This window comes from Hyaena hyaena, unplaced genomic scaffold (genome assembly GCF_003009895.1).
Source record: "Hyaena hyaena isolate Hyena2069 unplaced genomic scaffold, ASM300989v1 scaffold_503, whole genome shotgun sequence".
Taxonomy (NCBI): domain Eukaryota; kingdom Metazoa; phylum Chordata; class Mammalia; order Carnivora; family Hyaenidae; genus Hyaena; species Hyaena hyaena.
Genome location: NW_024081132.1, coordinates 644,928 through 657,717, shown reverse-complemented (window position 1 = coordinate 657,717; position 12,790 = coordinate 644,928). Strand labels below are relative to the sequence as shown.

Genomic DNA, 12,790 nt, shown 5'->3' with positions numbered 1-12,790 from the left:
TTTTTTTTTTTTTTTTTTTTGCTGGGTCTCTGTTTGGCTTGGGAATCGAAGTGATGCTGGCTGTAGAATGAGTCTGGAAGTTTTCCTTAGATTTCTATTTTTTGGAATAGCTTGAGAAGAATGGGTATTAATTCTTTTAAATGTCTGGTAGAATTCCCCAGGGAAGCCATCTGGCCCAGGGCTCTTATTTGTTGGGAGATTTTTGATAATTGATTCAATTTCTTCACTAGTTATGGGTCTGTTCAGATTTTCTCTCTCTTCTCATGTGAATTTTGGTAGTGAGTGTGTTTAGGAATTTGTCCATTTCTTCTAAGTTGTCCAGTTTGTTGGCATATAGTTTTTCATAGTATTCTATGATAATTGCTTGTATTTCTGAGGGATTGGTTGTAATAAGTCCATTTTCATTCATGATTTTGTCTATTTGGGTGCTCTCTCTTTTCTTTTTCAGAAGCCTGGCTAGAGGTTTGTCAGTTTTGTTTATTTTTTCAAAAAACCAATTCTTGGTTTCATTGATCTGTTCAACTGTTTTTTTGGATTCTATATTGTTTCTTTCTTTATTTAAAAATTTTTTAATGTTTTATTTATTTCTGGGGGGGGGAGGAGGCGCAGCATGAACAGGGGAGGGTCAGAGAGAGAAGGAGACACAGAATCTGAAGCAGGCCTCAGGCTCTGAGCTAGCTGTCAGCACAGAGCCTGACTCAGGGCTTGAACCCATGAACCGTGAGATCATGACCTGAGCTGAAGTCGGACGCTTAACCAACTGAGCCCCCCAAGTGGCCCTATATTGTTTATTTCTACCCTGATTTTTATTATTTCTCTTCTCCTACTGGGTTTGGGGTGCTCTTGTTGCTCTCCTTCTAGTTCCTTTAGGTGTGCTGTTAGATTTTGTACTTGCGCTTTTTCTAATTTCTTGAAAGAGGCCTGTAGTGCAATGTACTTTCCTCTTAGGACTGCCTTTGCTGCATCCCATAGAGTTTGAATTGTTGTATTTTCATTTTCATTTGTTTCCATGTATTTTTTAATTTCTTCTCTAATTGCCTGATTGGCCCATTTGTTCTTTAGTAGGGTGTTCTTTAGCCTCCATGTTTTTGGAGATTTTACAGACTTTTTCCTTTGGTTGATTTCAAGTCTCATAGCATTGTGGCCTGAAAGTGCATGGTATGATCTAAATTCTTTCATATTTATTGAGGCCTGCTTTATGACCCTATGTATGTGATCTATCTTGGAGAATGTGCCATGCACACTTGAGAAGAAAGTGAATTCCATGGTCTCAGGATGTAGAGTTCTAAATATATCTGTCAAATCCATCTGGTCCAATGTGTCATTCTAGTCCATTGTTTCTTTAGTGATTTTCTGTCTAGTTGATCTATCCATTACTGTAAGTGGAGTACTAAAGCCCCTGCTATTAGCACATTCTTGTCCATAAGATTGTTTCTGTTTGTGATTGTTTTATGTATTTGGGTGCTTCCGTATTCGGTGTGTAGACGTTTATAATTGTTAGCTCTTCTTGATGGATAGACCCTGTAATTATTACATAATGCCCTTTTTCATCCCTTGTTACTGCCTTTACTTTAAAGTCCAGTTTGTCTGATATAAGTATAGCTACTCCAGGTTTCTTTTGACTTCCAGTAGCATGATATATATTTCTCCATCCCCTTACTTTCAGTCTGAAGGTGTCCTCAGGTCTAAAATGCATTTCTTGTAGACAGTAAATAGATGGATTTTGTTTTTTTATCCATTCTGCTACCCTGTGTCTTTTGATTGAAGCATTTAGTCCATTTACATTCAGTGTTATTACTGAAAAATATGGGTTTGGAGTCATTGTGGTCTTTGTAGGATTCATGCTTGTGGTGGTGTCTCTGGTATCTTGCATTCCTTGCAATATTTCCCTCAGAGAGTCCCCCTCAGGATTTCTTGTAGGGCTGATTTAGTGGTGATAAATTCTTTCAATTTTTTTTTTTATTTGGGAAGACTTTTATCTCTCCTCCTTTTCTGACTGACAGGCTTGCTGGATAGAGGATTCTTGGCTGCATATTTTTTCTGTTCTTCACATTGAAGATTTCCTGCCATTCCTTTCTGGCCTGCCAAGTTTCAGTAGATAGTTCTGTCACCACTCTGATAGATCTCCCTTTGTATGTTAGGGCCCTTTTATCCCTATCTGCTTTCAGAATTCTCTCTTTGTCCTTATATTTTTCCAGTTTCACTATGATACGTCATGCAGAAGATCGATTCAAGTTACGTCTGAGGGGAGTTCTCTGTGCCGCTTGAATTTCAGTGTCTGTTTCCTCCCCCAGATTGGGGAAGTTCTCTGCTGTAATTTGTTCAAGGACTCCTTTAGCGCCTTTCCCTCTTTCTTCCTCTTCTGGAATTCCTATGATACAGATATTGTTCCATTTGATTGTATCACTCAGCTCTCAAACTCTCCTTTCATGTTCCTGGATCAGTTTATCTCTCTTTTTCTTGGCTTCCTTTTTTTCTATAATTGTGTCTTCTAATTCACCTATTCTCCTCTCTGCCTCTTCAATCTGTGCTTTGGGCGCCTCCATTTTATTTTGCATCTCATTTATAGCATTTTTTAAATCATCACAACTATTTTTAAGCTCCATAGTCTTTGTAGCAATAGTTTCTGTGATGTCTTCCATGCCTTTTTCAAGCCCAGCGATTATTTTTTTGACTATTGTTCTAAATTCTTGTTCATTTATGTTGCTTATATCTGTTTTGAGCAGTTCTTTAGCTGTCATTTCTTCTTGGAATTTTTTTAGAGGACATTTCTTCCGTTTTGTCATTTTGGCTAGCTTTCTGTCTCTTGTTAGTTTTAAAAGCTTGATATGTACTTTGCACCTGTGAGCACTGCTGTTTTAAGTGAGCACTTAAAGAAGGCTCTTTGACTATCCAGGGCCTGTCCTTTCAGGAAGTGTTCTTTGAATGTTGTGTCTTGGTCTGTCTTGTTGAGACTTTGGTTATTTTATTTCCCTACTTGTAGTGGTATTTGGGACTCTCCACCTTGTGTACTTTGGCTTGTTTCTTGAGGTAGCCCTGGAAAAGAAAACAGACAAACACACAGGGAACAAAGGCACAGAGAAATCCAACAAACATGCAAATGAAAGGGAAAAAGAAAAAAAAGGGGGGGGGAAGAAAAGTAAAAAAGGAAGTGGGAAAAACAAATAATAAAAAGAAAAAGAAAAAAGAAAAGAAAAAAAATCCCCAAAGACAAAGGACAGTCTAAAAGCATAAAACCAGAATTCCCAGCTACAAATAAAGAATAGAGTGTAGGCAGTCTGTGGAAGAGCATATACAAAGAGAGAAATGACAGGGCAGGGGGGAAGCGAAATTGCACAATAACCAGGCAGAGAGACTAAGAGGCTTAATTCAGAGAAAGAGGAGAATATGGTAAGAGGTGAGGAGAAAGAAAGGAAAATAATGTTCCTCAGAGAAACTATATAGTCTCAGTACTCCAGAGAGGAAGAGAGAGAAAGGTAGCAGTGGAGGTGTAAAATATACCTCTAGAGAATGGATTAAATGTAACTGTTTAGGGGTGCATGGGTGGCTCAGTTGGTTAAATGTCTGGCTTAGGCTCAGGGCATGATCTCACAGTTCGTTGGTTCGAGCCCCACTTTGGACTCTGTGCTGACAGCCAGCTCAGAGCCTGGAGCCTGTTTCAGTTTCTGTGTCTCCTTCTTTCTCTGACCATCCCCTGCTCACACTGTCTCTCTCTCTCTCTCAAAAATAAATTAAAAAAACATTAAAAAAAAATGTGACTGTTTAAGCAAACCACTGACCAGAGTGCCCAGTCTGGTAGAGGGGAGGGATACAAATGAGACAAGGGAAAATATATCTGAACAGAAAGAATTGATCTAGAATTAATCACAGCAGTACATCCATGTTTGTCTTGCCCTGGGCTCCCGTAAAGAAAGAAAGAAAAAAAAAAGAAAAGCAGCTCTCTATGGGGGATGGGCATGGTTTGGTGTAGGCAGATCTTAGCCTCCACTGAGGTCCCGCTGGCTGCTCCCTGAGGTCCCTCCTTGGTGGCTGTGGGGAGAAAAATGGTGGCGCCCCAGACCCTTCTTGAACCAAGCGTTGCAACTCACTCTTTTGGGTCCGATCTCCCTGTGCTACAGGCGTAGCCAAGGTGGGTTGTGCTCTATATCCCAAGCCAGGCCTGGTTTCCAGATCTTAGTCCACACGCCCCATCGTTACCGTGGGAAATATAAACCTGAAGGCAGAGTCCCTCTGACCAGTTTCAAGCCAGCCACCTTTTCGGGATCAAGCCAAGCTAGAAGGGCTGTGGAGCGGCTTCAGGTAGGCCATTTCCCCTCCGGGTCAAGCTGTAGAGTAGAGGAGCCGTTTCTCCTGGCGTCACCTGGGCCTGGGACATCCAGCTTAAAGTCAGCTGCACAGCTGGGAACCGATCACTCTGTGTCCCAAGCCGAGGTTTTTCTCTTCTCCAGGGACAGTTTGAGCAGTTTCAGCCGCTCTTTCTTTTCCCCTCGACTCCCCGCGATCCCCGCAAAGGGGGGTCCCTCCCCCTCTCCGTGTCTCTGGGACCCAGCCGTTTTTATCTTCCCCAGTTCGCACTCACGTACCTATAAGGTTGTTTTCTTAGCGGACTCTGTCTCCTTTTCCTCCCAAACTCCAGGATTTTGTAAGGGTTCCTATGGCTTCAGGCCTTCTCCGTTTGAGAGATGGGGGCGAGTGAAATGTATGGAGCTCCCTACTTCTCCACTATCTTGCCTCCCTCTCATCCATTTTATTTATTAACATCATTTTAAAAAGTTAAGTTCTATTGAGAGGTGAACCTAAATAGATGCAGATGAACCATGAATTTCGCAATCAAACTTTGTGATGGAGTTTCCTAATTAATTGTCATCATAGAAGGTATTACACAATGTTGTAATATCATCTTATAAATTACTGTCCCCTTTATTGAAATTTCACCATTTCTTAAAAGCAATGTTTAGGGCCTTATAACATTTCTTAAGATCTTTAATCTTTTCAGTGCTGGGATATTATAAAGAAAACCAACAATAGCAGTATGTCCATATTAAATCTTAATATGTTGCTGGCCCCAAAGTAGTCTATAGAAATCAGTTTAGGATTATTTTGGCAGTGACTCTTCTTTATAGTCATGTATGGTGAACGTAATCTAAGGTGGCCCCCATAATTTCCTCCTCTTGGTGTTCACACTTTGGTGGGTTCCTCCTCCCCTTTAATGTGGACAGAGCCTTTGAGTTGCTTCTAACCAACAGAACATAGTACATGTGATAAGATATCACTCCTGTGACTATTTTATGGTATATAAGACTTTGTGTAGTTAGTAGGCTCACCACAGAGACTGTACTGGTTTGATGAAGTAGGCAGCCATTTTGGAAAAGCCCATGTGGCAAGGAACCACAGTAGCTTCTAGGAGGTAATGGTGGCTTTCAGTTGATATCCAGCAAGCAGCTGGGGCCCTCAGTTTTACAACCACCAGGAAATGAATTCAGCCAACTACATTACTGGGCTTAGAAGTAGACTCTTCTGCAGCCTAGTCTTCTGTATGAAAATACAACCTAGGTGACACTGAAAGTCTCACTTTGTGAGACCCTAAGCAGAGGGACCTAGCTAAGCTGTGCTTAAATTTTTGACTCAGAAAAACTGAAATAGTGAAGGTTTATTGTTTAAAGTGGCTACGTTTGTGGTAATTTGTTATTCAGCAGAAAATGAATACGTGATGCAGGTGTACTTTTTACATTTTCTTTGATTTCCTTATATTGCAGTGTCAATTTCATTATATCTGCTATGTGGAAATTCTTTTGACTAAAATATTTTTAATCTTTTAAAAAGTGAAAGAGCCATGGGGCATGGGTGGCTTAGTCGGTTAAGCGTCCAACTTTCGCTTAGGTCATGATCTCGCGGTTCGTGGGTTCGAGGCCCGCGTCGGGCACTGTGCTGACTGCCAGCTCAGAGCCTGGAGCCTGTTTCGGTCTGTGACTCCCTCTCTTTCTTAATGTCCCCTGCTCACGCTGTCTCTCCCTCTCCTAGAAATAAATAAAACATTAAAAAAAAAAAAAAAGTGAAAGAGCCAAACTGCCAGATTTCTTATTTTTTGTCTTCCCATCAAATGGTAAATGTTAAGTGTTTGTTTAAGTTTATAAAAACCATTACATAATTCTCCAAAAATGGTTGTACTATTTTATATTCCCACTAGTGATATTGAGAGTTCTAGTTGGCCCACATCCATACTAACACTTGTTATGGTCAGACTTTAAATTTTAGTCATTCTAGTAGGTGGGTAGTGGTATCTCATTATAGTTTTAACTTGTATTTGCCAGATGAAAAATTATGTTGAGCATGTTTTTCATGTACGTATTGGCTATATGTATAACTTCTTTTGTGAAATGTGTGCTCCAGTCATTTGGTCCCTTAAAATGAATTGTTTGGTTTTAATTATTATTACTGAGTAAGAGATATTTATATATTCCAGATATAGATCTTTGGTCAGATATATTGTGACTATATTCCTCCAGTCTGTGGCTTGCCTTTTTCCTTTGAAAAATATTTGTAATGGTATCTTTCAAAGAGCAAAATTTTGATATTGTTCAGCTTGTGAATTTTTATTTTTTATTGTGAGCCCAATTTGTGAGTATTCATCTTCTCTCCAAGAAATCCTTGTCTGTCCTGAGATCATGAAGATTTTCTCCCGTGTTTTCTTCTAGAAATTGTTATTTTAGCCTTTACATTTGGGTCTTAGTTCCTTTTGAATTATTATTTTTTATTTTAAAGATTGTGATAAAATACATATAACATTTTTCCAATGAATTGTACACATTCTCAAATATACAATTTAATGGCATTAAGTTCATTCACAATGTTGTACAACCATCACCATTATATTTCTAAACGTTTTCATCACCTCAAGTATAAACTCTGTGGCCTTTAAGAAATAATTTACCATTCTCCCTTTTACCCAGTCCCTGGTAGTTGTATTGTACTTTCTCTCTCTGTGTATTCATCTGTTATAGTACTTCATGTGAGTAGAATCACACAGTATTTTCCCTTTTATGTCTGGCTTATGTCACTTAGCATAATTCATTTTGTCCATATCCTAAGTCAATTTTGGTAAGATAGTTTTTGAGCTTTTTAATTTAAGGTATTGGCATAAATTGTTCTGGTATTCTCATTCTTTTGTTGTCTGTTGAAGTGTTACTATAGCCCATCTTTTATTCCTAAGAATGATAATTTATGTTTTCTCTCCTTTGCTTCTTCATTTATGTTACTAGGATTTTTCTTTTTTCTTTTAAGTAAACTCTACACCCAACGTGGCACTTGAACTCACAACCCCAATATCAAGAGTCACATGTTCTACTGACTGAGCCAGCTGGGTGCCCCTGTCTTACTAGGATTTTTATTAATTATATTAATATTTTCAAAGAACCCGCTTTTGGCTTTGTTAATTTTTTCTTTCTTTTTTTGGTCATTGATTTCTTTTTAGAAGCATGTCTTGAACCTTTAAGATTGCTGTTAGAGCTCATGACAGGGCTCTTCTGTCTCTGTTTTGTTTTGTTTTTTGTTTGTTTTTAACTGAGTTATACTTGACAGACAGTGTTTCAGTCTTTGATTTCTGCTTTTACTTTTATGTAGTCTTGTATTTTGATTTTTTATTTAAAATTTTTTTTTCAGTTTTTATATAAGGCATAAATTAGTGATTTTAGATTTTCCTTTTTTAATGTAAGCATTTAAAGCTATAATTTCCTTCTAAGCACTCCTTTAGCTGCCTGCTATAAGGTTTAATATGTTGTGTAGTCATTTTAAAAATATCTAAAATATTTTCTGATTTCCTTTCTCATTTCACCTTGATCAATAGTGTATTTAGAAGTGTGGTTTAATTTTCAGATGTTGGGAAATTGTGTAAAAATTGTAATTGATTTTGAGTTCTTTTGTGTTTAGATAACATACTTTATAGGATTTCAGTCTTTTGAAATTTCTTGAGACTTCTTTCATGGCCTAGCCTGTGGTCTTTCTTGATATATGTTCAATGTGTATTTGATCAGCTACTTTGCATTCTAACGTGTGCCTTCTCAGCTTAGTGGAACTGCTATGTTTTGCTTAAACTATAGCTGTCTGTGTCTCTGTAAGAAAATTATTCCCAAGCAGAGGGCTGGGACAACGCGAATGTTTCCCTTTTTTCTGAGTTTGCATTTTTGTGTTGCCTTTTCTCAGTGTCTGTAAACCACTGCTTCATATAGTTTGTCTAGTTTTATGGGGCTTTGTAGCAGAATAGCTAGTTTTGTTTCCATAACTCTCATAGTTGCAGGTGAAAGTTTGACAATCTTACTGCCTAAAATTTAGAGTTCTTCCTTAGTTCTCTCATAAGTTAGAACCTGTATTTTGTTTCAAGTTAATGAAATTATCATTTCTACTTTGTCATTTTCCTTCTTAAGTAACTGAATACATTTAACAAAGTTGTTTAACATGACTTTTGTCCCTGTTATAATCTATAGAATTGAGTTATAGATATATTTTTTAAAAGTTAGGTATACTTTTTCTTACTTTTTTATCAGTAAAATTAATAATTTCAATCTTTATTCTTGCCAGTGACCATTTGTTTCATCATTTTCAACCAGCTCAAATGTTTAGCCATTTTAGCATCAAATTTCAAAATAATTTACATTAAACCTATAAATTTTTCTTTGTTTTCTGTGATCACTGTTAAACCACAGGAGGGGAAAAAAAGCCTTTATATCTGGCTAAACAGTAGATAGATAATATTAAGAACAATTATACATGCATCTATATTGGCATTTACTTCTGTTCTTTGAATATGATGGCTTATTTCCTGTTTATTCAGCCTTTTCTTTAGTGCTAATAATTGTATGTGTGCCTTCTGTGTGCAGTGAAGTCTGTTCACTTTCATTAGTTTTGTTTTTTAATTTAAGCAGACCAACTTACTTGTAGATTTTCTGTTTAAGTTCTACTTTCCTGCTTTTCTGTCTCTGTCATGATTATATCTCGTACTCATTATTATGGTGATCTATAGGATTTAAAAAGAAAATGTAATTGTATTCATGGAGTACCAAGTTTGAATATATATATTTTTTCAGTTTTCAAAGATATATTGCAAACTATAAAAATATGGGATACTTTATGAACTTGTGTGTCATCCTTGCTCAGGGGCCATGCTAATCTCCTCTGGATCATTTCAGTTTTAGTATATGTGCTACCAAAGTGAGCACAAGTTTGAATTTTATTTTTATAAAAATATAAAGTAGGGGCGCCTGGGTGGCTTAGTCGGTTGAGCGTCCGACTTTCGCTTAGGTCATGATCTCGCGGTTCGTGGGTTCGAGCCCCGTGTTGGGGTTTGTGCTGACTGCCAGCTCAGAGCCTGGAGCCTGTTTCAGTCTGTGACTCCCTCTCTCTCTGACCCTCCCCTGCTCACGCTGTCTCTCTCTCTCTCTCCTAGAAATAAATAAAACATTTAAAAAAAAAATAAAAAAATAAAGTAAAAAACTGAAAATTTTCATCCTTTTAAGATTATTATTGTTTTTAAATATTAAAAAAATTTTAAGCTAAATTTAAAAAATTTGTGATTTATAGATACATCTGAGTATATATATTTTTTTAATGTTTATTTTTGAGAGAGAGAGACAGAGAGACAGAGGCAGGCAGGGAGAGGGAGACAGAGAATCTCGTGCAAGCTACGTGCTGTTAGTGCAGAGCCTGACATGGGGCTCAAACTCATGACTTGTGAGATCATGACCTGAGCTGAAATCAAGAGTTGGACTTGGACACTCAACTGATGAGCCCCCCGGGCAATCCTAAGTATATATTTTTATAACGTTTTAATTTTAGCATTAACTATACAATTATCAGCATAGAAAATTAGCCTATGGCCTTACATATGCTATGTCTAGACCTGCACATAAATAAATTCACTGTTGATTTGAATTCCTTAATTCTGCAAAATGTTCTTCAGCTGCCATGTGCTCTGTTATGAATACTGAAGTAAATGATGAATATCTTTAGAACCATGAATCTGAACAGAAGGAAATTAAGTAAATAGTTGTTGGGTTGTATATGGAACCATACTTGGATTAGCCAAGAAACCTATTTTATTCATGTTATCTGAGAGGAGGAAGGATTTGACAGGTTAATTAATTTGTCTTTTTGCTTCTAAGGCCCTTTGCTGTTCAGATACTTTATAATCTCAGCCGAATTCTCTCTGATGTTTGCAGTTTCACAGTCCATAATAGCAATGTGACATGGTTGTCTTCTTAAAATATACATAGGAAGAAAAAAATATATATAGGAAGAAACATGTGGGCAAGTGTTTTCCTGGGATTTGAACAGTATAAGTCATGAGAATGGATTTTGAGGGTTCTGCTTTGTCAGTACTGAATTCCAGATCACAAGTGTGATAGAGGCAACCCATTTCTTTAATGAATTTATTTTTTGTGTGTTTGTTATTTTGGAGAACTGCCAAAGTGAGAAGCCTAGGCAGTGACTCTTCTTGCCAGGCCTAAGGGTAGTAATGCAGTCGATAAATAGTTGTGTGAACAAATAAGAAAAAGTAGATTTTTAATTTTCCATACCTCAAATTGTTGAGCGCTATCCAATCCCAGGGAAATGTTAAGCCCTGTGCTGACACAGCCACAGAAATATTGGCACAAATGTATTATAATGCCAGTAAGTTTAAAGAAAGTGCTTTGTGTGGGGATGTTAAACCCATGAGTAAGAGTGATATCTTCTTTGGGTCAGATGAAGGACGTGAAATATGACTCCCATTCTCTAAAAATCAAGTATTTTCTAACCTTTAGCACTATTTAAGGATCTTCATGCTCTGTCTCATCTCCCAATTTATTATTGCACAGCAGGCTAGAGAAGTGTGTTTGCTGCTGTTGTCAGAATCTTCTGCTGAAAGGTATTTATAGCACAATGGTTCATATCACTGATTCTAGAGATTACTTCAGTTCACCAACTTGGCTGAAGACAGGAATACTTCTGGCTAGCATACATATTCATATGGAGGGTAACTAGGTGCAAATATATTGAAGAGAGTGTACTTTCCCCTTTACTGCTGGCATGATTTTAACATCTTTGTGCCTTCTTTTTTTTTTTTTTTTTTAATAATGAGAATAATAATAGCACATATATCATAGGACTGTGATGAGGACTACCTGGGTATTATGTATAACATGCTTAGAATAGAATCTAGTACATAGTAAGTACTTATAAATGTATAAATGTTGGTTCCTGTTATGTCATCATTATTATATCACTATTAACTATTGTTCAGGAGCATGCGCTTGAGTATTAGAGAATGGACAATGCTGAGTAGAAACTTAAGGCTGGCCTTAACTTGGCCTGAGATGGGGATAGACCACAGCTGGTTTCTTAGTTGTGGGAGTGTGGGCTTTTGTGACTGACCCTGATAATATCACAAAAGTTTCCCAAAGTGGGACTCAGTACTTGTTGACAGGTTATAGATTTCTGTTTCCATTTTCTCTGAGCTGTCAGCACAGAGCCTGAGGTGGGTCTCAAACTCACAAACCATGAGATCATAACCTGAGCCGAAGTCAGATGCTTAACTGACTGAGCCCCCCAGGCACCCCGACTCTGACCCTTAATAACAAATAGATTTTACATTGCAGCCCACCACATGAGTTTGTCCATAGATGTCACAAACATACACACTTCATAAAACAGTTCTTACTGCGTGAAGCACTCTGATATTTTCTATTCTATTTCATTCTGTTTCCCTTTTAAGAAAATGTTGGTCCTGACTTCCTGAATTGATTTTATGAGTTAATAAAGAGTTGTGACCTGCAGCTGAAAAACTATTGGTTGGGGTATGAATTAGTCCTTTGAATGTTACGCTAGAAAAACAGTTTGACATACTTTGTCATCTAGATAAATGAGTTGGCAGGTGCTCTGAAGCAGGGGACCAAGACTTTTGCTTACTCTGGCTCCCTTAGCTGTTGTTGTTTAGTTCTGTTTGATCACTTGGCTTTACCTGATCACTTGGCTTTCTTCAGGCCAAGCTGTTTTTATCAGATGGTTTTTTATGTGTTTGCGCTTATCTCCTCTACATTGGGAGCTAGCTCCTGGAGGACAAGACCTATAATAACAGCTAATGCTTCTATAGCATTTCCTCTGTGCTAGGCACTTTTCTGTTTTACATATATTAATCTTTACCACAACCTATATAGTAGGCACCTTAATTGTTGGCATTCTACAGATGGGGAAAACAAAACATATAAAGTTAAGTAGCTTACACTTCTTTAGAGTTCTTCTGTAGCTCACCTTAATGTCTTGTGTAACATCTGCCATGCAAATGATTTTATTAATAGTTACTGGCTGAAGTTAAACCAGTACTTTCTGGGCTTATTTTCTTAGCTTTCCTATGGCTTTTCTCACCACAAGGTTATTCAAGTGATTAGAGAGTAATAGAAATTGAATCAAAAAGGATGCTGAACTTTGTTTATGGAGGGACTACAGAGTTTATTTAAATTGGTCAAATTTGAATTTGAATAATGGCTATGCTTTGAGCCCTAACATTAACACTGTCATCCTTCACCTGACCTGGGCTTGGGAATGAATAATAATGCAGAAATGCCCATGTATTTTTAGCTCCTTAATTTACCAATTTGGGATCTTAATATGCTTTCTTCCAATCCCCTGCCCACTATAGAACAGGGAGGGGATAGTGTTCTGTAGTGGCCCAAACCTCCCGAGTTAATGGTATTTCTGTCCCAGTGTGAGTTTTTAAGTTGGTATTTACAGTTTTTGCCAGAGTCTTCACTGCTACCAGGCC

At 37.5% G+C, this 12,790-nt stretch overlaps 1 protein-coding gene and 1 non-coding gene across 3 annotated transcripts in view; one reads left to right on the top strand and one right to left on the bottom strand.

Annotated features, from left to right (window-relative positions):
• The window catches only part of MAST2 (microtubule associated serine/threonine kinase 2), a 135,301-nt gene that overhangs the window by 28,765 nt on the left and 93,746 nt on the right, over positions 1-12,790 (top strand). The window lies entirely within an intron of this gene.
• LOC120247099 lies at positions 9,106-9,212 on the bottom strand. The gene has a single exon (XR_005532219.1). It is a non-coding gene; the product is annotated as a U6 spliceosomal RNA (small nuclear RNA).